Source organism: Triticum aestivum, chromosome 3A (genome assembly GCF_018294505.1).
Source record: "Triticum aestivum cultivar Chinese Spring chromosome 3A, IWGSC CS RefSeq v2.1, whole genome shotgun sequence".
Taxonomy (NCBI): domain Eukaryota; kingdom Viridiplantae; phylum Streptophyta; class Magnoliopsida; order Poales; family Poaceae; genus Triticum; species Triticum aestivum.
Window position 1 is genome coordinate 203,780,491 of NC_057800.1, and position 21,388 is coordinate 203,801,878.

Here is a 21,388-nt window from a genome sequence, read left to right on the forward strand (position 1 = left end):
AGGTGAACCTCGGTTGGGGGGGGGGAGGGGGCATGCATTCATAGGTTAGGATTCCCTTCGTGCCTACACAAGGGGGAGGGCTGCTAGCTACTTTGCACTTTACTAGCTGAACCTCGGTTGGGGGGCATGCATTCATAGCTTAGGATTCCCTTCATGCCGACACGAGGGAGGGGGGCTGCTAGCTACTTCGCACTTTGCTAGGTGAACCTCGGTTGGGGGGGGCATGCATTCATAGCTTAGGATCCTCTTCATATCGACACGAGGGAGGGGCGGCTACTAGCCAGCTACTTCGCACTTTGCTAGGGTGAACCTTAGTTGGGGGGCATGCATTCATAGCTTAGGATTACCTTCGTGCCGACACGATGGAGGGGGGCTGCTAGCTACTTCGCACTTTGCTAGGGTGAACCTCGGTTGGGGGGGGGCATGCATTCATAGCTTAGGATTCTCTTTGTGCCGAGACGAGGGAGGGGGCTGATAGCTACTTTGCACTTTGCTAGGTGAATGAACCTCGGTTGGGGGGGGGCATGCATTCATAGCTTAGGATTCCCTTCGTGCCGACATGAGGGAGGAGGGGGGATGCTAGCTACTTCGCGCTTTGCTAGGTGAACCTCGGTTGGGGTGGAGGGGGCATGCATTCATAGCTTAGGATTCCCAATTCGTGCCGGCATGGGGGGGCAAGCAATACCGTGTGCTTTGCGAGAGAGGTGCCACATCGAAGTTGCATTTGGTATTTGAAAATAAAACCACCCTTTTGATACATAAATTTCGTCCACATGCAAGTTTGTTCGTGTTCTGACCCTCTCCCGCGTCATTTTTCACCAAATTTATGAACATTAGACAAGTCGAATGACGCAACAAACACGGTTCACTCAAACTAACCATGTGCCACGCTGGTGCCCCTGTCACGCACACGTCCGCACAGTACATTGGGCTCCACGAGCCCCCCTCTCAAAAATATCTGCCCACCTCAAGGGTTTTTATGTTTCATAACACACAGTTATTATCTCCGGACCGTGTGCGATGTTTCTTGTTCTCAATCCCGCCTACATCCCTAGAAAATATCTACCCGCCTTGAGGGTTTTTCTGTATCATAACACACGGGTTTTATCTTTGGACCGTGTGCGGCGTTTCTTGTTCCCAATCCTGCCTGCATCCCTAGAAAATATCTGCCCGTCTCGAGGGTTTTTCTGTTTCGTAACACACGATTGCTATCTCCGGACCGTGTGTGATGCACTATCATCAAAATTTTCAATAGCCCATCATTTCACTCCCGCGTTTGACTCCCGCATAGTAAAATTTTCAGTACCCGCGTCATTTCCTCGAACACCCCCCCTCCACACACACAGAGAACACACACACACATACCAAAACCTCCTCGGGCGTGCACGCACACACACCCCCTCCCTCGCTCGAAACCCTAGCAAGGTCCCCGCCGCCGCTGTCGCCATCGCTGCAAGGCCTCCATTGTCAACATCTGCCAGTTTGCCCGTGCAGCTTACCCACTGATCTCCATACCCAGACCACCCTGAGTTTTTTAGATGACGCCTGCCAAATGCCGCCTTTCCCACCGATCCCCATTCCCATCCACATCCCCACTCTAGAGCGTCGCAGCCTAAGCCCGGCTATGCTTCCCGTGGAGCTCGAGGAGCGACTGTCCCAAAAGAGGTGTATAGCGGTCTCATCGCCCAATGTCGCCGAGGAAGCTGGTGACCATTACTGGCGGCAGGCACTCAAGCAGTGGGCTAGAGTATGTGGGCATGTCTCGGCCACCGGCTATGACATGAACGTCATCGACAGCGACGGCCTGAGGCGGGGTGTCACAGGTTAAGTGGCCCAGCCCCAACCCCTTGGGTTCAACCGCCGTCGATCTCATCCATGGCCCTGCCGCTGATCTCCTCTGGCTCACTGTCAACAATTTGCCATTCTACATCGCCATCGACCCCCTTTTATCATTTTTGAAGGACACATTCTGCGACGCTGGCTTGGGATCCACAGCTTTCAAGTCAGACCTCATCAATGGGGACCACGAGGAGGGCACCCCCTCTGGCTCTTCCAAAGGGAAAGAGCGCATCTGCTCTTCCAAGGGGAAAGCCCACGTCTGCGACATCAGGGAGGGCACCATACATCCGTGCTCTTCTAAGGGGAAGGAGCCCATCTGCGACAACATGGAGCACATCCAGGCTCCATGCTCTTCCCACGGGAATGAGCCCATCTGTGACAAGTGAGGAAACCCATGATTTGTTTTGCCGTGCCTCTTCATAGGGGGAACCCATGATTTGTTTTGTCGAGTCCCTTTTGTAGTGTAGTGAGAATATGTCCAGTTTTAATTGCTATATCTGGTTGTTTGCAGTATGCCTTGTTTATTTCAGCTGTTCACAATGTGATGCTCTACATGTGCAATTATTTACTGTGCAGAACATGTCATCAATCCAGTTTTAAACATACCGATAGGGATGCATATATTTGCTTGCTGTTAAGACTGTTATAGCTAGCATATGCCTCTTTAAAAGTTTTTTGATTGTTTGGTTGTTTGTAGTTAGCATATGTCCAGTTTCAAATGCTATCTTTGGTTGTTCATAGTATGCCTTGTTTGTTCCAGTTATTCACAACGTGATGTTCTATATGTGCAAGTATGAACTGTTGTGCTTAACATGCTTCTCTATGTACCTACATAGGACAATTTTGGGAACGACTGTTGTTTTCATCGAGGTTAGTTTCATCCCATGGCTTATATCTGCTCACTATTTAGGATATTGGTAGCTGGTACCATATAGGCTGGCGGCTGATAAGGGACTAATCGGTGAATCGGAATTTTAACTGAATATATCTGCAACCCATTTATCGTTAGGTTAACTAGGGCCATATGTAATATATCTAAGGCTACATAGCAACATGCACTGTACTTAATTTCTAAATATGCAATCCTAGGCTACATAGCAACAAGGAAAAGTGTTACATTAATGTTCTAATGATGTCCAGATATACGTAGAAGAGCAGCAGCAGCAACAACAACAACAACACATCCCTGTTTGGATACTCAACTTAGCTAGAGGTTAGAGTTAGTTTCTAGCTCATTACTAACCCTGAACTAACTCAATCCAAATAGTTGTTTGGATGGCAGGGTTAGATTGATAATAAATGCACTAGGAGAACTAGCTCCAATTAGCACCACTTGGGTTGGATAGTTTTTTTGGTGGGTTATAGATGCAACTATCCCAAACTAGCCCTCATGTTTAGATATACTTTAGGGCTATTGGAGCCCGAACTAGCTCAAACTAACTGTAACCCCTGGATACAGCAGCGGTTAATCAACCGATAATTTGTAAGAATGCACTAAAGTCGTTCCGGCCCATAATATAAGATGTTAATTCATCTAATATGTGAGTATATTGGATGTTATAAGATACCCCCCGTTCCTAAATATTTGTCTTTTTAGAGGTTACAAATGGACTACCACATACGGATGCATATAGACATATTATAAAAGAGTGTTGCACTACATTATTGTGCAATTGCTATTTAGCTTCTAATATTAACTTGGTGCTTTTAGGTACATATGTCATTGGTAAAGATCCGCGCTTCAACCCTTTCTGCATATGGGGCAATGAGATATCGAACCAGCATCAAGTGAGGAAGCTGATAAAGATTGTTAGTAAAATGGGTCCAAAGATGGCAATTGAACTATTTCTTTACACTTTATCCAAGACAACAACGAACTTCAAGATGGTAAGTAAGAACACTGCAGCCTTCTTTTTACTGCCCGTAATGAGTTGTGTTAGATGACAATGTCTGATCTTTTTCCTTTGTAGTGGTTGCCAAAGCAGATTACTCAAGATTACCTCTCAAACTACATGATTGGTGGGCATGAAAAGGTTAAAGTATTTCTACCAGAACACATTGATTATCTAGATGTTTTCATGAAGATCGTGAAGGATGGGGAGTCGGCCATCACAAGTGGTTGGACTAGAGTTGTGCGTGCCTTCTGCATGGAGGAGGGCACTGATAACCCACAAGTATAGGGTGTCGCAACAGTTTTCGAGGGTAGAGTATTCAACCCAAATTTATTGATTCGACACAAGGGGAGCCAAAGAATATTCTCAAGTATTAGCAGCTGAGTTGTCAATTCAACCACACCTGGAAAACTTAATATTTGCAGCAAAGTATTTAGTAGCAAACTAATATGATAGTAGTGGTAACGGTGGAAAAAGTAACAATATTGGTTTTGTAGTGGTTGTAACAGTGGCAACAGAAAAGTAACTAAGCAAAGATCAATATGTGAAAAGCTCGTAGGCAATGGATCAGTGATGGATTATTATGTAGGATGCGATTCCTCATGCAACAGTTATAACATAGGGTGACTGAGGGAGTCCTGGATTAGGGGGTCTCCGTACAGCCGAACTATATCCTTTGGCCGGACTGTTGGACTATGAAGATACAAGATTGAAGACTTCGTCCCGTGTCTGGATGGGACTCTACTTGGCGTGGAAGGCAAGCTAGGTAATACGGATATGCATATCTCCTCCTTTGTAACCGACCTTGTGTAACCCTATCCCCCTCCGGTGTCTATATAAATCGGAGGGTTTTAGTCCGTAGGACAACAGACAATCATACCATAGGCTAGCTTCTAGGGTTTAGCCTCTCCAATCTCGTGGTAGATCAACTCTTGTAATACTCATATCATCAAGAACAATCAAGAAGGACATAGGGTATTACCTCTATCAAGAGGGCCCGAACCCGGGTAAACATCGTGTCCCCTGCCTCCTGTTACCATCCGCCTTAGACGCATAGTTCGGGACCCCCTACCCGAGATCCGCCGGTTTTGACACCGACATTGGTGCTTTCATTGAGAGTTCCACTGTGTCGTCACCATAAGGCTTGATGGTTCCTTCGATCATCGCTAGCGATGCGATCCAGGGTGAGGCTTTCCTCCCCGGACAGATCTTCATATTCGGCGGCTTTGCACTGCAGGCCAATTCGCTTGGCCATCTGGAGCAAATTGAGAGCTACGCCCCTGGCCATCAGGTCAGATTTGTAAACTTGAACTACACGGAAGATATCCGCGGAGACTTTATCTTCGACGAATTCGAGCCCATGCCGGACGCACCGTGCAGTCACGACGAGCAAGACGTAACTCTGCCGCCGGACAGTGTTCGGGAGATCGCATCCACAGCTACTCTGGCTTTTAACCTGGAGAAAGACGCGCCATCCAAGAGCGGCGGGATTGACCCCGCCATGAAGGCCGCACTCTCAGCGGCGATAGAGCCGGATACTGACTTCACCCCTTACGAGAGCCATGTTGCCGAACCACTGGATTCATCCTCGGCCACGGACTTCGAGCCGCTCATATCCATGCCCGTCGAGTCCGACTGGGCGCCGATCATGGAGTTCACCTCCGCGGATATCTTTCATCACTCACCTTTTGGAGATGTTCTAAATTCATTAAGGTCTCTCTCCCTGTCAGGAGAACCTTGGTCGTACTATGTTCGGCTAGAATGGGATGCGGACAACGAAGAAATTCGCTGCCCACCCACCACCCACTTAGTAGCCACTGTCGATGACTTAACCGACATGCTCGACTTCGACTCCGCGGTATGGACAACGATGCAAGAGACGAACCGGAACCACCACTCACAGGGCGCTGGACCGCTACTTCATCACATGACGTGTACATGGTGGACACCACCAACGAAGCCAATGGCGACGAGAAAGCGGAGGATGACCCCTCCAAGAAGCAACCCAAGCAGCAACGTCAGCGGCACCGCCCTAAGTCCCGCCATAGCAAAAACAGCGATAATAATAGCCCACTCGACCCTGGAGTCTGGATAGAGGACTTCATCCTCCATATTCATATGGCTCGTGGAGACGATCTCCATGCCATTAAATACTTGCCCCTCAAGCTTAAAGGGCCAGCCAGGCACTGGCTGAAAAGCCTCCCCGAAAACTCAATTGGAAGTTGGGAGGAGCTCAAGGATGTTTTCCGGGCCAATTTTCAAGGGACTTATGTCTGACCTCCGGATGCAGACAATTTAAGTCATATAATCCAACAACCCGGAGAGTCCGCCCGAAAGCTTTGGAACAGGTTCCTCATCAAGAAGAACCAAATAGTCGACTGTCCGGACGCCGAAGCCTTAGCAGCTTTTAAACATAGCGTCCAAGACGAATGGCTCGCCAGACACCTCGGTCAGGAAAAACCGAGAACAATGGCCGCCCTAACAAGCCTCATGACCCGCTTTTGTGTGGGCGAGGATAGCTGGTTGGCCCGTAGCAGCACCAGCGACCCAGGCACATCCGAAGTAAGGGATGGCAATGGTAAATCATGACGCAACAAAAACAAGCGTCGAAATAAAGAAGGTAGCCCAGATAATACGGCAGTAAACGCTGGATTCAGGAGCTCCTCACTAGGTCAGCGGAAAAAGCCTTTCAAAGGCAGTAGAGAAGGACAATCTGGCCTAAACAAAATTCTTGAAAAACTCTGTCAGATTCACGGCACCCCAGACAAACCTGCAAATCATACCCACAGAGAATGTTGGGTCTTCAAGCAGGCCGGTAAGCTAAACGCCGAACACAACGGGGAAGAGACACCAAGCAAAGACGAGGATGAACCTCGCCAGCAAAGCGCCGGAAGACAGAAAAAGTTCCCACCGGAGGTTAAAACAGTAAACGTGATCCATGTGACAAGGAGGAGAAGCAATCACGCACTCTGGTACACACGCGCCATAGATCCTGTCACCCTAGGCCCAACCAATGGTTGGCCTGCCCGATCACTTTTGATCGTAGGGATCACGATAAACATATCCGGCGCAAAGGACTGACGGCCTTGGTGTTAGACCCAATAATAAATGGGTACCATTTCACAAGGGTCCTCATGGACGGCGGCAGTGATCTCAATCTCATATATCAGGACACAGTCCGCAAAATGGGGATATACATGACACAAATAAGCCACAGTAATACTACCTTCAAGGGAGTAATACCAGGCCAAGAGGCCCACTGCACGGGCTCTCTACTACTAGAGGTGGTATTTGGTTCTCCCGACAACTTCCGAAGCGAAACGTTAAATTTTCACATCGCCCCATTCCGAAGTGATTTTCAAGCACTACTCGGAAGGGAGGCTTTCGCTCGTTTTAACGCAATACCGCATTATGCTTTTCTCAAGCTCAAGATGCCTGGTCCATGAGGCGTCATTACAGTTAGCGGAAATACCAACCATTCTTCACGTACGGAAGAGGACGCGGCGGCTCTAACAGCCGCACACTAGACGGCCGCACCAACCAGGAAAAATGGCAGGTCGTCAAGACCACGGACGCGGTTAGACGAGTCCGGCGTTCCATCATACATACATGAGATTGGTTTTCAAACCCTCATAAAACGAAACCAGGGGCTTCCCGCGCGTAATCAGGGCCAACCCGACTCAACTTGGCTTCTCTGGAATTCTGATAACCCATTCTTCTTTTCGGCATGGCAACTCTCACCTAAGTTCTTTCCTTTTGCAGGTTAAAATCGCGCTACACCCGTCCAGGACATGGCACAACGGAGACACAGGCGCAGACGTGCAGCAGGGACCCGCCAAAAGGTTTCTTTTTAGATTAAGGCCCTGCATAAACCTTTTTTATTGTATCTTGTTGCTCACATCCTTCGGATACTCCACATAACCGAGAAGGATGCCGGCGTTATTGGCATGTGGCCACACCAGGATTTTGTACGTACCTGGACACAAGGGGTTTCTTATAAAGGGCATTGTTTAGCCCGGTATATGTTATAAAGACCAAACACCTTAGGGAGTATTCAGCGTCGCGAGTTTGGCCCTATATGCATCAGCTCCGAATCATGTCTTTGGTCAAATGCTGGGTTTGCCCGGCTCCCACGTTTTGGTACCTTACGTTCCGTTATATCGGCTAAGGTAGCACTAGGAGAACTACTGTGATTGTGCCCTGGTTCAATCAAATGAGCACCTTAGTAGAGAAAGCCGAAAACTGTCTGTCATGATATAGCGAGAGACTGGTCAACCACTCGATGACTAATCAGAATCTTCGGGATTCCTCCACATTAACGAAGGACCGTTTCCCAGTCATGTACGTACGCGCACCATATTCGGACGAGCGCAGAGGTACCAGGGGCTATATAGTAGCCCCACTGTCAAACTCCTATGGCTAAGTGAAAGTGTTAAAGCAATATAGTCCGATTGCCTCGTTCTCTACGCTATCACCTCCTTAATGGACCAAGACATTGGATCAAGTGTGGATATGCTTCTTTTGCGAACACCCCCGCATTATATGCGTGGGGGCGGAAGCCGACGACTGCAAACTTTCAGGTTATATACATATATACATAAACGGCTGCATAGGAGGCATCATAGTACTTTCGGGCAAAAGTATAAATACAGCCTTGATTAATTCAGAGCAAACATTGTTCGTACAATGGGACTACATGTCACTGGAAAATAATATTCTTCGAGCACTGAGCCTCTATCGAACGAGCGCCTTCAAGAACTTCTTCAAAGTAGTGCTCGGCAGCCACTCGGCCTATGGCCGAACCCTGTGCTGCAACAGTGGTGGCCTCCATCTCCGCCCAGTATGTTTTGACATGGGCAAGGGCCATCCGCGCACCTTCTATGCACGCTAATCTCTTTACAGCATCGATGCATGGCACAGCTTCAAGGAATTGTTGCACTAAGCTAAAGTAGCTACTTGGCCTTGGCCCTCCCGGCCACAGGTGATCCACAACGGACCTCATGGCAAGTCCGGACAACCTATGGAGCTCTGCCCAACCGGTTAATAGCCCATTCAGCAGCAGCGGATGGACTGGAGCGTGAAACCGTGACCAGAACAACTTCTCCACTTCGGGACCTTTCTGATCCTTGAAGTACCCGGCTGCATCAGCAGCACTTGCAGCCAAATCCATGTACTCGTCTGTAGAGCTCCATAGCCGGTCCAGAGGAGCATACTTTGGATCTGCGAACTTAGTCCGCAGCAAGAAGGGCTTCACAGACACGATATCTACAGCTTGATTCAGCTCCTCCTTCCTCGCTCTAATTTTGGAGCGGGCTTCCTTGGCAGCCACCCGGGCCTTCTCCAGGTCCGTCGCCTTCGCCCGGTCTTCTTCTTCTTCAAGAAGCCGATAACGGTTAGCAGCATATTTTAACTCTATAGCCATCTTGGCTATTTTTTCCTTGCTCTCGCAATGCGCGGCCTGTTTGGCCCTTAACTCTTCGTCCACCTTGAAAGCGGCCGCATTGCTACTCCTTACTTGCTCCTTGGCTCGGGCAAGCTCCGCCCGAAGGGTCTCCACGGTGGCAGCTCCATCTGCAGTCACAACATATTAAAGATATTGGCATCATGCTGCTCTTATTATGTGACGATCACCAGAAAAAACACTCACCATGTGCCTCGTCAAGCCGCTTGTTGAAAAGCACGATGTCGGCATCTGCCGCATCCAATTGCCGCTTCAGTTTGGCAAACCCATCGGTCCGGCTAGCCACCGGAGCTTCAACCACCTGCACATAAAGGCGGTCTGGTTATTCCCTGGGACTATGATCCTTTGTTTTCCGCCGTTCTTGACGACAACCAAAGTCTCAGGGGCTACTATCTGCATGTGCATACCTAACATATGCGGTACTATTAAAGGCATACATTATTTCACGTACCTCGAAGCCTTTCAGCAGACTCATAAAAGCTTCGTGCAAACCGCTTTTGGCAGATGAAATCCTTTCAATTAGCGTACCCATTAGCGTATGATGCGCTTCCGAGACGATAGCTTGCCCCAGAAGATCCTTCAGTGCGTTCGACCGCACACAGTATAGACCCTTGTTGTCACTCTCCTCAGGAGCCGGATACTGGGGATGCCGGGCAGCCAAAGGGTTATCCTCTGGCGACATTGGATCCGGAGGTACCCTTCGCGACGACACTTCAAGGTCGCCTGCTTCTTGAGCTGGGGAGTCCGGGGGAGGCGTTTCGCTCTCCATCATCTCCGGAAGAAGATCCCCCGAAGATGAACTCTGTCGAGAAAGGCTGCGATCCAGACTACAATTTACAAGCATCGGTCATTGTCTTCGGAAGTAAGGTAGGATATCTTCACTATTAAGTACTTTTTGATTACTTACAGCTCGGTAGAGGGCTGATCCCCGCGCGGACATTGTGCGGCAAGAATGCCCTCCGGGGCAGGACCCTCTGGCGGAGATTTCTTCTCCCGTTTGGAAACCTTAGTTTCCGGATCTTCGGAGGTAGTCCACTTCCTTCCCCGAGGAGAGGGAATGTCAGATTCCTCCCCTTGGTTTCAATTAGCGCCCATTCCCTCGATTGGAATAGGTAGCGATGGAGGCCCGCTTTCGCCCTCTTTATTCCCCCCTTCATCTTCCTTTGAGGGCACTAGACAAGGTGCTGGCTCGAGCATCTTTTCCAGCACCGGATTGTCCAAGCCTTCAGGAAGGGGGGCCGAACACCGGATCATCTTCGCCTTTGTTATCCAGTTCTGGTCAAAGAGCAATTCTTCAAAATGATGTCATGATAAATAAAAGGACAGTGTGTTCAGCCAGGGGATTACTTACTTGGGCAGTGGGGCGGTTGCAGCTCAGGCCCACGTCGTCGGTGGTGTCTGGACACTCTATTTGGGGTCCGAAGAACGATCTGTACATCTCCTCGTGCGTCATGCCGAGGAAATGTTGAATAGTGCGTGGTCCTTTCGGGTTGAATTCCCACATGCGGAGGGGCCATCGCTTGCAAGGATAGACTTGACGAACCAGCATAACTTGCATTACCATAACCAGACTGAAATCTCCCTTGAAGAGATCTCGGATATGGCTCTGCAGTATTGGCATGTCCTTGGCTGGACCCCAGCTCAGCCCCTGCTGATCCATGACATCAGTTGTGGTGGGGGGCCCGAGCAAAAGGTGGGGGCAGCTACCCATTTGGCACTTCGGGGAGCTGTGACGTAAAACCACTCCTATTGCCATAATCCGGACACCTCTGGAAAGGAACCCTTTGGCCATGGAGCGTCATCAATTTTGCTTATTAGAGCACCTCCGCACGCTGCGTACTACCCCTCGACCATCTTCGGCGTCACGTCGAAGGTCTTGAGCCACAGGCCGAAGTGAGGGGTAATGCGGAGGAAGGCCTCACATACGACGATAAATGACGAGATGTGAAGAAGGGAATCCAGGGCCAGATCATGAAAATCTAGCCCATAATAGAACATAAGACCCCTAACAAAAGGATCCAGAGCGAGGCCTAGTCCTCGGAGGAAGTGGGAGACGAACACAACACTCTCGTTGGGTTCGAGAGTAGGGATGACCTTCCCTAGGGCGGGCAGCCTATGCGAAATTTCGGCGGTCAGATATCTGGCCTCCCTCAACTTCTTAATGTCCTCCTCCGTGACAGAGGAAGGCATCCACCGGCCTTGAAGGCTAGATCCGGACATGATTGAAGGTCCGAAGCACCTGACCGGAGCTTTGGGTGTTAGAACTCAGGATTCGATTGAGCACAGGAGGGAAAAAAGAAAAATCCTTGTCCCTTTATAAAGGGGATGAATATCAAGCGTCCTCCTCATGGCCGTTTGAGACTTACCTAAAATCTAGGAGTCATACCAACAGGCACGGTTGGGTTACCCACGTTTGTATTGATGAGAATCCCGTGATAAGGGGAACACGATCTCTGCTTTGACAAGACGTGTCAAGAAACCGCCTCGCATTATGTGCAGGGCTGGTTAAAGAAAAATGGTTCAGATAATTACCAGGCCGTGGCGTGATGTCATGCTGCCAAAACGTGTTAGCAGATTAGATTTGTGGAAATATTATTCCCTCTACGGTGGTATGTGGATCTTATTTTGTAGGGTCGGACACTATCCTTGTATTCAAACTCTTCCATAATGTATTCGGAGGAGGAACCTGCCTTGTAATGCCGAAGACAGCACTACACGCCGGACTCATCGTCATTGAAGCCTGGTTTAGGGGCTACCGAGGGAGTCCTGGATTAGGGGTCTCCGGACAGCCGGACTATATCCTTTGGCCGGACTGTTGGACTATGAAGACACAAGATTGAAGACTTCGTCCCGTGTCCGGATGGGACTCTACTTGGCGTGGAAGGCAAGCTAGGCAATACAGATATGCATATCTCCTCCTTTGTAACCGACCTTGTGTAACCCTAGCCCCCTCCGGTGTCTATATAAACCGAAGGGTTTTAGTCCGTAGGACAAAAAAAATCATACCATAGGCTAGCTTCTAGGGTTTAGCCTCTCCGATCTCGTGGTAGATCAACTCTTGTAATACTAATATCATCAAGAACAATCAAGCAAGACGTAGGGTATTACCTCTATCAAGAGGGCCCGAACCTGGGTAAACATCGTGTCCCTTACCTCCTGTTACCTCCGCCTTAGACGCACAGTTCGGGACCCCCTACCCGAGATCCGCCAATTTTGACACCGAGAGTGACACAGAACTATCTCTGGTTCATCAATGTAATGTAGGCATGTATTTTGAATATAGTCATACATGCTTATGGAAAAGAACTTGCATGGCATTTTTTGTCCTACCCTCCTGTGGCAGTGGGGTCCTATTGGAAACTAAGGGATATTAAGGCCTTCTTTTAATAGAGTACCAAACCAAAGCATTAACACTTAGTGAATACATGAACTCCTCAAACTACGATCATCACCGGTAATTATCCCGATTATTGTCACTTCGGGGTTAACATATCATAACACATAATAGGTGACTATAGACTTGCAAGATAGGATCAAGAACTCACATACATTCATGAAAACATAATAGGTTCAGATCTAAAATCATGGCACTCGGGCCCTAGTGACAAGCATTAAGCATAGAAAAGTCATATCAACATCAATATCAGAACATAATGGATACTAGGGATCAAACCCTAACAAAACTAACTCGATTACATGATAAATCTCATCCAACCCATCACCGTCCAGCAAGCCTACGATTGAATTACTCACGCATGGTGGTGAGCATCATGAAATTGATGATGGAGGAAGGTTGATGATGACGATGGCGACGGATTCCCCTCTCTGGAGCCCCGAACGGACTCTAGATCAGCCCTCCCGAGAGAGATTAGGGCTTGGCGGAGGCTCCGTATCGTAAAACACGATGAATCCTTCTCTCTGATTTTTTTCTCCCTGAACGTGAATATATAGAGTTGGAGTTGAGGTCGGTGGAGCACCAGGGGGCCCATGAGGCAGGGGGCGCGCCCAAGGGGGTAGGCGCGCCCCCACCCTCATGGACAGGGTGTGGGCCCCTTAGCCTTGATTCTTTCACCAGTATTTTTTATCTATTCCAAAAATATTCTCCGTTGATTTTCAGGTCATTCCGAGAACTTCTATTTCTGCACAAAAATAACACCATGGCAATTCTGCTGAAAATAACGTTAGTTCGGGTTAGTTCGATTCAAATCATGCAAGTTAGAGTCCAAAAGAAGGGCAAAAGTGTTTGGAAAATTAGATACGTTGGAGATGTATCAACTCCCCCAAGCTTAAACCTTTGCTTGTCCTCAAGCAATTCAGTTGATAAACTGAAAATGATAATGGAAAACTTTTACAAACTCTGTTTGCTCTTGTTGTTGTAAATATGTAAAGCCAGCATTCAAGTTTTCAGCAAATATTATGAACTAACCATATTCGCAATAATGTTTAGGTCTCATGTTTACTCATATCAATGGCATAATCAACTAGCGAGCAATAATAGTAAATCTTGGATGACCACACATTCTCAAAACAATCATAATATGATATAACAAGATGGTATCTCGCTAACCCTTTCTGAGACCGCAAAACATAAATGCAGAGCACCTCTGAAGATCAAGGGCTGACTGGAAATTGTAATTCATGGTAAAAGAGATCCTGTCACAGTCTACTCAATGTAAACTAATAGTAATGCATGCAAATGACAGCGGTACTCTGCAACTGGTGCTTTTTAATAAGAGGATGATGACTCAACATAAAAGTAAATAGATAGGCCCTTCGCAGAGGGAAGCAGGGATTTGTAGAGGTGCCAGAGCTCGATTTTGAAATAGAGATGAATAATATTTTGAGTGGTATACTTTCATTGTCAACATAACAACTGAGAGATCTCGATATCTTCCATGCTACACACATTATAGGCGGTTCCCAAGCAGAATGGTAAAGTTTATACTCCCCTACCACCATCAAACATCAATCCATGGCTTGTCCAAAACAACGGGTGCCTCCAACTAACAACAATCCCGGGGGAGTTTTGTTTGCAATTATTTTTATTTGATTTGAGCATGGGACTGGGCATCCCGATTACCAGCCATTTTCTCATGACCGAGGAGCAGAGTCCACTCCTCTTGAAAATAACCCGCCTAGCATGGAAGATATAGACAACCCTAGTTGATACCTGAGCTATTCGAGCATACAAAACAGAATTTCATTTGAAGGTTTAGATTTTGGCACATACAAATTGACTTGGAACGGCAGGTAGATATCGCATATAGGAAGGTATGGTGGACTCATATGGAATAACTTTTGGGGTTTATGGAATTGGATGCACAAGCAGTATTCCCGCTTAGTACAAGTGAAGGCTAGAAAGAGACTGGGAAGAGACCAGCTAGAGAGCGACAATAGTCATGAGCATGCATTAAAATTAATCAACATTGAATGCAAGCATGAGTAGGATATAATTCACCATGAACATAAATATCGTGGAGGCTATGTTGATTTTGTTTCAACTACATGCGTGAACATGTGCCAAGTCAAGCCACTCGAATCGTTCAAAGGAGGATACCACCCTATCATACCACATCACAACCATTTTAATAGCATGTTGGCACGCAAGGTAAACCATTATAAACTCCTAGCTACTTAAGCATGGCATGAGAAACTATAATCTCTAATTGTCATTGCAAACATGTTCCATTCATAATAGGCTGAATCAGGAATGATGAACTAATCATATTTACAAAAACAAGATAGGTCGAGTTCATACCAGCTTTTCTCATCTCAATCAGTCCATCATATATCGTCATTATTTCCTTTCACTTGCACGACCGAACGGTGTGGATAATAATAATAGTGCACATGCATTGGACTAAGCCGGAATCTGCAAGCATTTAATACAAGAGAGAAGACAAGGTAATATGGGCTCTTTGTTAGATCAACAATAATTCATATGAGAGCCACTCAACATTTTCATCATGGTCTTATCCTCTCGACCCCCAAAGAAAAGAAAAGAAACAAAACTATTTACACGGGAAAGCTCCCAACAAGCAAAAGAAGAATGAGAAATCTTTTTGGGTTTTCTTTTTAATTGCTACTACAGGCGTGGAAAGTAAACTAGCTAAAAGATACAACTAATTTTTATATTTTTCTTAAGGTTTTTCAAACACACAAGAAGAAAGCTTAAAACAGAAAATAAACTAGCATGGATGATACAATGAAAAAGTATGAGCACCGACAACTGGCATGAGTGTGTGAACATGAATGTAATGTTGGTGAGAGATACGTACTCCCCCAAGCTTAGGCTTTTGGCCTAAGTTGGTCTATGGCCATGGCTGGCCTGGTGGATATCCGAAGTTGAAGCTGGGGTCATACTGAGATGCAGCAGCTACTGCCTGACGAGCTGCAGCTCGGAGGCGATCTGCCTCCGTCCTCCTCTCGTACTCGTTCGTCTCCTCCCTAGTTATAACATATCTCCTTGTTTTCCTGAAAGTCAAAGAAAGTAGGAGCATGGAGAGCAACATGGACGGTGTGTCGTCTGTCAAAGATTAGTCGGTACTGGAGGAACTGATCGTTCCTCTCAACAAACTGATGACGAACCATAGCATTATAATCTAGATAAGGAGGAGGTAATTCAATATCATTCTCATGTACGGGTATCTCAAGAGAATTAGCTAAACGGGTTGCATAAATTCCACCGAACAAATCTCCACTAATACTGTTATGATGCAACCTACGTGCAACAATGGCCCCCAAGTTGTATTGTTTATGTCCTAATACAACACTCTTGAGAACACTAAGATCGGGAACACACATGTGACATGCCTCATCCTTACCATTAATGCATGTACCTATAAAGAGAGCAAAATAATGTATGACAGGAAAATGAATGCTCCCTATGGTAGCTTGTGTTATTTCTCTAGATTCCCCCACAGTGATAGTAGCAAGAAATTCTTTAAATTCAGATTTGGGAGGTTCACTAACATTACCCCAGTGTGGGAGTTTACAAGCAGTATTAAAATTTTCTAAGTCCATGGTATATGATTTATCATAGAGATCAAATAGGACAGTGTGAGAATTGCGTGATGATGTAAATTTAAACCTTCTCACAAAGGAATCAATTAGGTGATAATATTGGGGGCACTTATCTGACACGAAGCCCTCAAGTTCAGCATTACGCACATACGCATCAAATTCCTCCTTAATTCCTGCTTGGAGCATAAAATCTTCTGACGACCATTCACAAGGCCGCACTTGAGCTTCTCTTGGTAGTTTATAGTCCGGCTCACGTATCGCGGGCCTGGGTCCTTGCTTCCTTGGGGAACCACCTAGGTACATTTTCCTAAACATAGTTATTCCTTTGAAAAATTTCTGAAATTTTTAGTAAATCAAAATAAAATTGAGCCAAACTCAACAAAATTGATAGCAACTACTCCTGCAAGTGCCTAGAGACTATATCATGCATTAAAACTACTTGGGACCATATAAATTTGACATGCAAGCTCAAGAACAGTGTCACCTAAGCAGCAAATTTTTGCAATAAATAAAGCACTAGAACAAAAACTAGTTGGACCATTGGAGGAGTCACATACCGAAGAACAATCCCCCAAAGCAGTTTCGTGAATGGAGCTTTGAGCAAGGAGATCGAAAATGGCAGCAAGGTGAGCTAGAACTCGGGTTTGAGCTGGTGGGTGATTTTTCTGGAGGAGAAGAACTGTGTGGGTGCTGGAATAAGTGGAGGGGGCCACGTGAGGCCCACAAGGCGGGGGGGGGGACGCCCAGGGGGTAGGTGCCCTCTACACCCTCGTGGCCAGGTGGTTGCCCCCTCTGGTGTGTTCTTAGTGCCAATAATTCTTAAATATTCTACAAAAAACATATTTCATTTTTGGGACATTTGGAGAACTTTTATTTGGGGGTATTTTCTATTGCAAGGATAATTCAGAAAACAGACAGAAAATACACTTTTTGCTTTATTTGGTCTAAATAACAGAAAGTAAAAGGAGGGTATAGAGAGTTGTGCTTTCTAACTTATTCCATCTCATGCTCATCAAAAGGAATCCACTAACAGGGTTGATCAAGTCTTGTTAACAAACTCTTTTCGAATAACATGAAACCGGAGAATTTTTGAATAACACTAGGTTACCTCAACGGGGATATGCACATCCCCAACTATAAGAATATCATATATCTTCTTGATAGTAGGAAGAGGAAATTCAGAACCTCCAATAGTAATTGTTGGATTTTCCAATAGAATTGATACTATGGACTTGAGGTTGTTTCCTCAGAAAGTGTATCGTGTGCTCACTACCATTAACATGAAAAGTGACATTGCCTTTGTTGGAATCAATAACAGCCCCTATAGTATTCAAAAAGGGTCTACCAAGAATAATAGACATACCATCGTCCTCGGGAATATCAAGAATAACAAAGTCCATTAAAATAGTAATGTTTGCAACCACAACAGGCAGGTCCTCACAAATACCAATAGGTATAGAAGTTCATTTATCAGCCATTTGCAAAAATATTTCAGTAGGTGTCAACTTATTCAAATCAAGTCTACGATATAAAGAGAGAGGCATAACACTGACACCGGCTCCAAGATCACATAAAGCAGTTTTAACATAGTTTCTTTTAATGGAGCATGGTATAGTTGGTACTCTGGGATCTCCTAGTTTCTTTGGTATTCCACCTTTAAAAGTATAATTAGCAAGCATGGTGGGAATTTCAGCTTTCGGTAACTTTCTTTTATTTGTAACGATATCTTTCATGTACTTAGCATAAGGATTCATTTTAAGAATGTGAGTCAAACGGGTATGCAAAAAGATAGGTCTAATCATTTCAGCAAAGCGCTCAAAATCCCCATCATCCTTTTTCTTGGATGGTTTAGGAGGAAAAGGCATGGGTTTCTGAACCCATGGTTCTCTTTCTTTACCATGCTTCCTAGCAACAAAGCCTCTCTTATCATAACATTGATTCTTTGATTGTGGGTTATCAAGATCAACAGCAGGTTCGATCTCTACATCATTGTCATTGCTAGGTTGAGCATCAACATGAACATCATCATTAATATTATCACTAGGTTCATGTTCATTACCAGATTGTGTTTCAGCATCAGAGATAGAAATATCATTGGGATTCTTAGGTGTGTCAACAACAAGTTCACTAGAAGCATGCAAAGTCCTATCATTTTTCTTTTTCTTCCTCTTAGAAGAACTAGGTGCATCAACATTAGTTCTCTGAGAATCTTGCTCAATTCTCTTAGGGTGGCCCTCAGGATACAAAGGTTCCTGAGTCATTTTACCCCCTCTAGTCATAACTCTAATAGCATTATCATTTCTCTTATTATTTGTTCACTGAGCAAATCATTCTGAGCTTTAAGTACTTGTTCTACTTGAGTGGTAACCACAGAAGCATGTTTACTAATAAGTTTAAGTTCACCTTTAAATCTAGACATATAATCACTCAAGTGTTCAATCATATAAGCATTACGTTTCAATTGTCTACCAACATAAGCATTGAAGTTTTCTTGTTTAACAATAAAATTATCAAACTCATCTAAGCATTGGCTAGCAGACTTATAACGAGGAATATCACCTTCATCAAACCTATAGAGAGAATTTACCTTTACTACCTGTGTCGGGTTATCAAGACCATGTATTTATTCAATAGGTGGTAAATTCTTAACATCTTCAGCTTTAATACCTTTTTTCTTTCATTGATTTATTTGCCTCTTGCATATCTTCAGGACTGAGAAAATAGAATACCCCTTTTCTTCGGAGTTGGCTTAGGAGTTGGTTTAGGAAGTTTCCAATCATTTTCATTACTCAACATATTATTCAATAGCAATTCAGCTTGATCAACTGTTCTTTCCCTGAAAACACAACCAACACAACTATCCAAGTGGTCTCTGGAAGCATCGGTTAGTCCATTATAAAAGATATCAAGTATTTCATTTTTCTTGAGAGGATGATCAGACAAAGCATTAAGTAATTGGAGAAGCCTCCCCCAAGCTTGTGGGAGACTCTCTTCTTCAATTTGCACAAAATTATATATTTCCCTTAGAGCAGCTTGTTTCTTATGAGCGGGGAAATATTTAGCAGAGAAGTAATAAATCATATCCTGGGGACTACGCACACAACTAGGATGAAGAGAATTAAAACATTTTTTAGCATCACCCTTTAATGAGAACGGAAACAACTTAAGGATAAAGTAATAGCGAGTTTTCTCATCATTAGTGAATAGGGTGGCTATATCATTTAATTTAGTAAGATGTGCCACAACAGTTTCAGATTCATAGCCATAGAAAGGATAAGATTCAACCAAAGTAATTAACTCAGGATCGATAGAGAAATCATATTCCTTATTGGAAATACAGATAGGTGAAGTAGCAAAAGGAGGGTCATATTTCATTCTACCATTCAAAGATTTTTCTTTCAGCTTAGCTAACAGTTTCTTAAGATCATATCTATCATTGCAAGCTAAAAAGTCTCTAGTAGTTTCTTCATCCATAACATAACCCTAAGGCACAACAGGAAATTCATATCAAGGGGGAGAATCTTCATCATCACTTTCATCAGTATTACCAGTTTCAATAATTTCATTCTCTCTAACCCTAGCAAGTTGTTCATCAAGTTGTTCATAACACATAATAGGTGACTATAGACTTGCAAGATAGGATCAGGAACTCACATATATTCATGAAAACATAATAGGTTCAGATCTAAAATCATGGCACTCGGGCCCTAGTGACAAGCATTAAGCATAGCAAAGTCATAGCAATATCAATCTCAGAACATAATGGATACTAGGGATCAAACCCTAACAAAACTAACTCGATTACATGACAAATCTCATCCAACCCATCCCCGTCTAGCAAGCTTACGATGGAATTACTCAAGCACGGCGGTGAGCATCATGAAATTCATGATGAAGGAAGGTTGATGATGACGATGGCGATGGATTTCCCTCTCTGGAGCCCCGAACGGACTCCAAGTCAGCCCTCCCGAGAGAGATTAGGGCTTGGTGGCGGCTCCGTATCATAAAATGCGATGAATCCTTCTCTCTGATTTTTTCTCCTGAACGTGAATATATAGAGTTGGAGTTGAGGTCGGTGGAGCACCAGGGGGCCTACGAGGCAGGGGGCGTGCCCAGGGGGGTAGGCGCGCCCCCACCCTCGTGGACAGGGTGTGGGCCCCCTAGCCTTGATTCTTTTGCCATTATTTTTTATATGTTCCAAAAATATTCTCCGTTGATTTTCAGGTCATTCTGAGAACTTTTATTTCTGCACAAAAATAACACCATGGCAATTCTGCTGAAAACAGTGTTAGTCTGGGTTAGTTCCATTAATATCATGCAAGTTAGAGTCCAAAACAAGGGAAAAAGTGTTTGGAAAAGTAAATACGTTGGAGACGTATTGCTACCTCTTGAGCACTGCGTTGGTTTTCCCTGAAGAGGAAGGGATGATGCAGCAAAGTAGCGTAAGCATTTCCCTCAGTTTTTGAGAACCAAGGTATCAATCCAGTAGGAGGCTACGCGCGAGTCCCTCGTACCTACACAAAACAAATAAATCCTCGCAACCAACACAAATAGGGGTTGCCAATCCTTATAAGGCCACTTACGAGAGTGAGATCTGATAGATATGATAAAGATAATATTTTTGGTATTTTTGTGATAAAGATGCAAAGTAAAATAAAGGCAAAGTAAATAGCAAAGGAAATAACTAAGTAGTAGGAGATTAATATGATGAAGATAGACTCGGGGGCCTTAGGTTTCACTAGTGGCTTCTCTTGAGAGCATAAGTATTCTATGGTGGGTGAACAAATTACTGTTGAGCAATTGACAGAATTGAGCATAGTTATGAGAATATCTAGGCATGATCATGTATATAGGCATCACGTCCGAGACAAGTAGACCGACTCCTGCCTGCATCTACTACTATTACTCCACTCATTGACCTCTATCCAGCATGCATCTAGAGTATTAAGTTAAAAACAGAGTAACGCCTTAAGCACGATGACATGATGTAGAGGGATAGACTCATGCAATATGAAGAAAATCCCATCATGTTATCCTCGATGGCAACAATACAATACGTGCCTTGCTGCCCCTACTGTCACTGGGAAAGGACACCGCAAGATTGAACCCAAAGCTAAGCACTTCTCCCATTGCAAGAAAGATCAATCTAGTAGACCAAACCAAATTGATAATT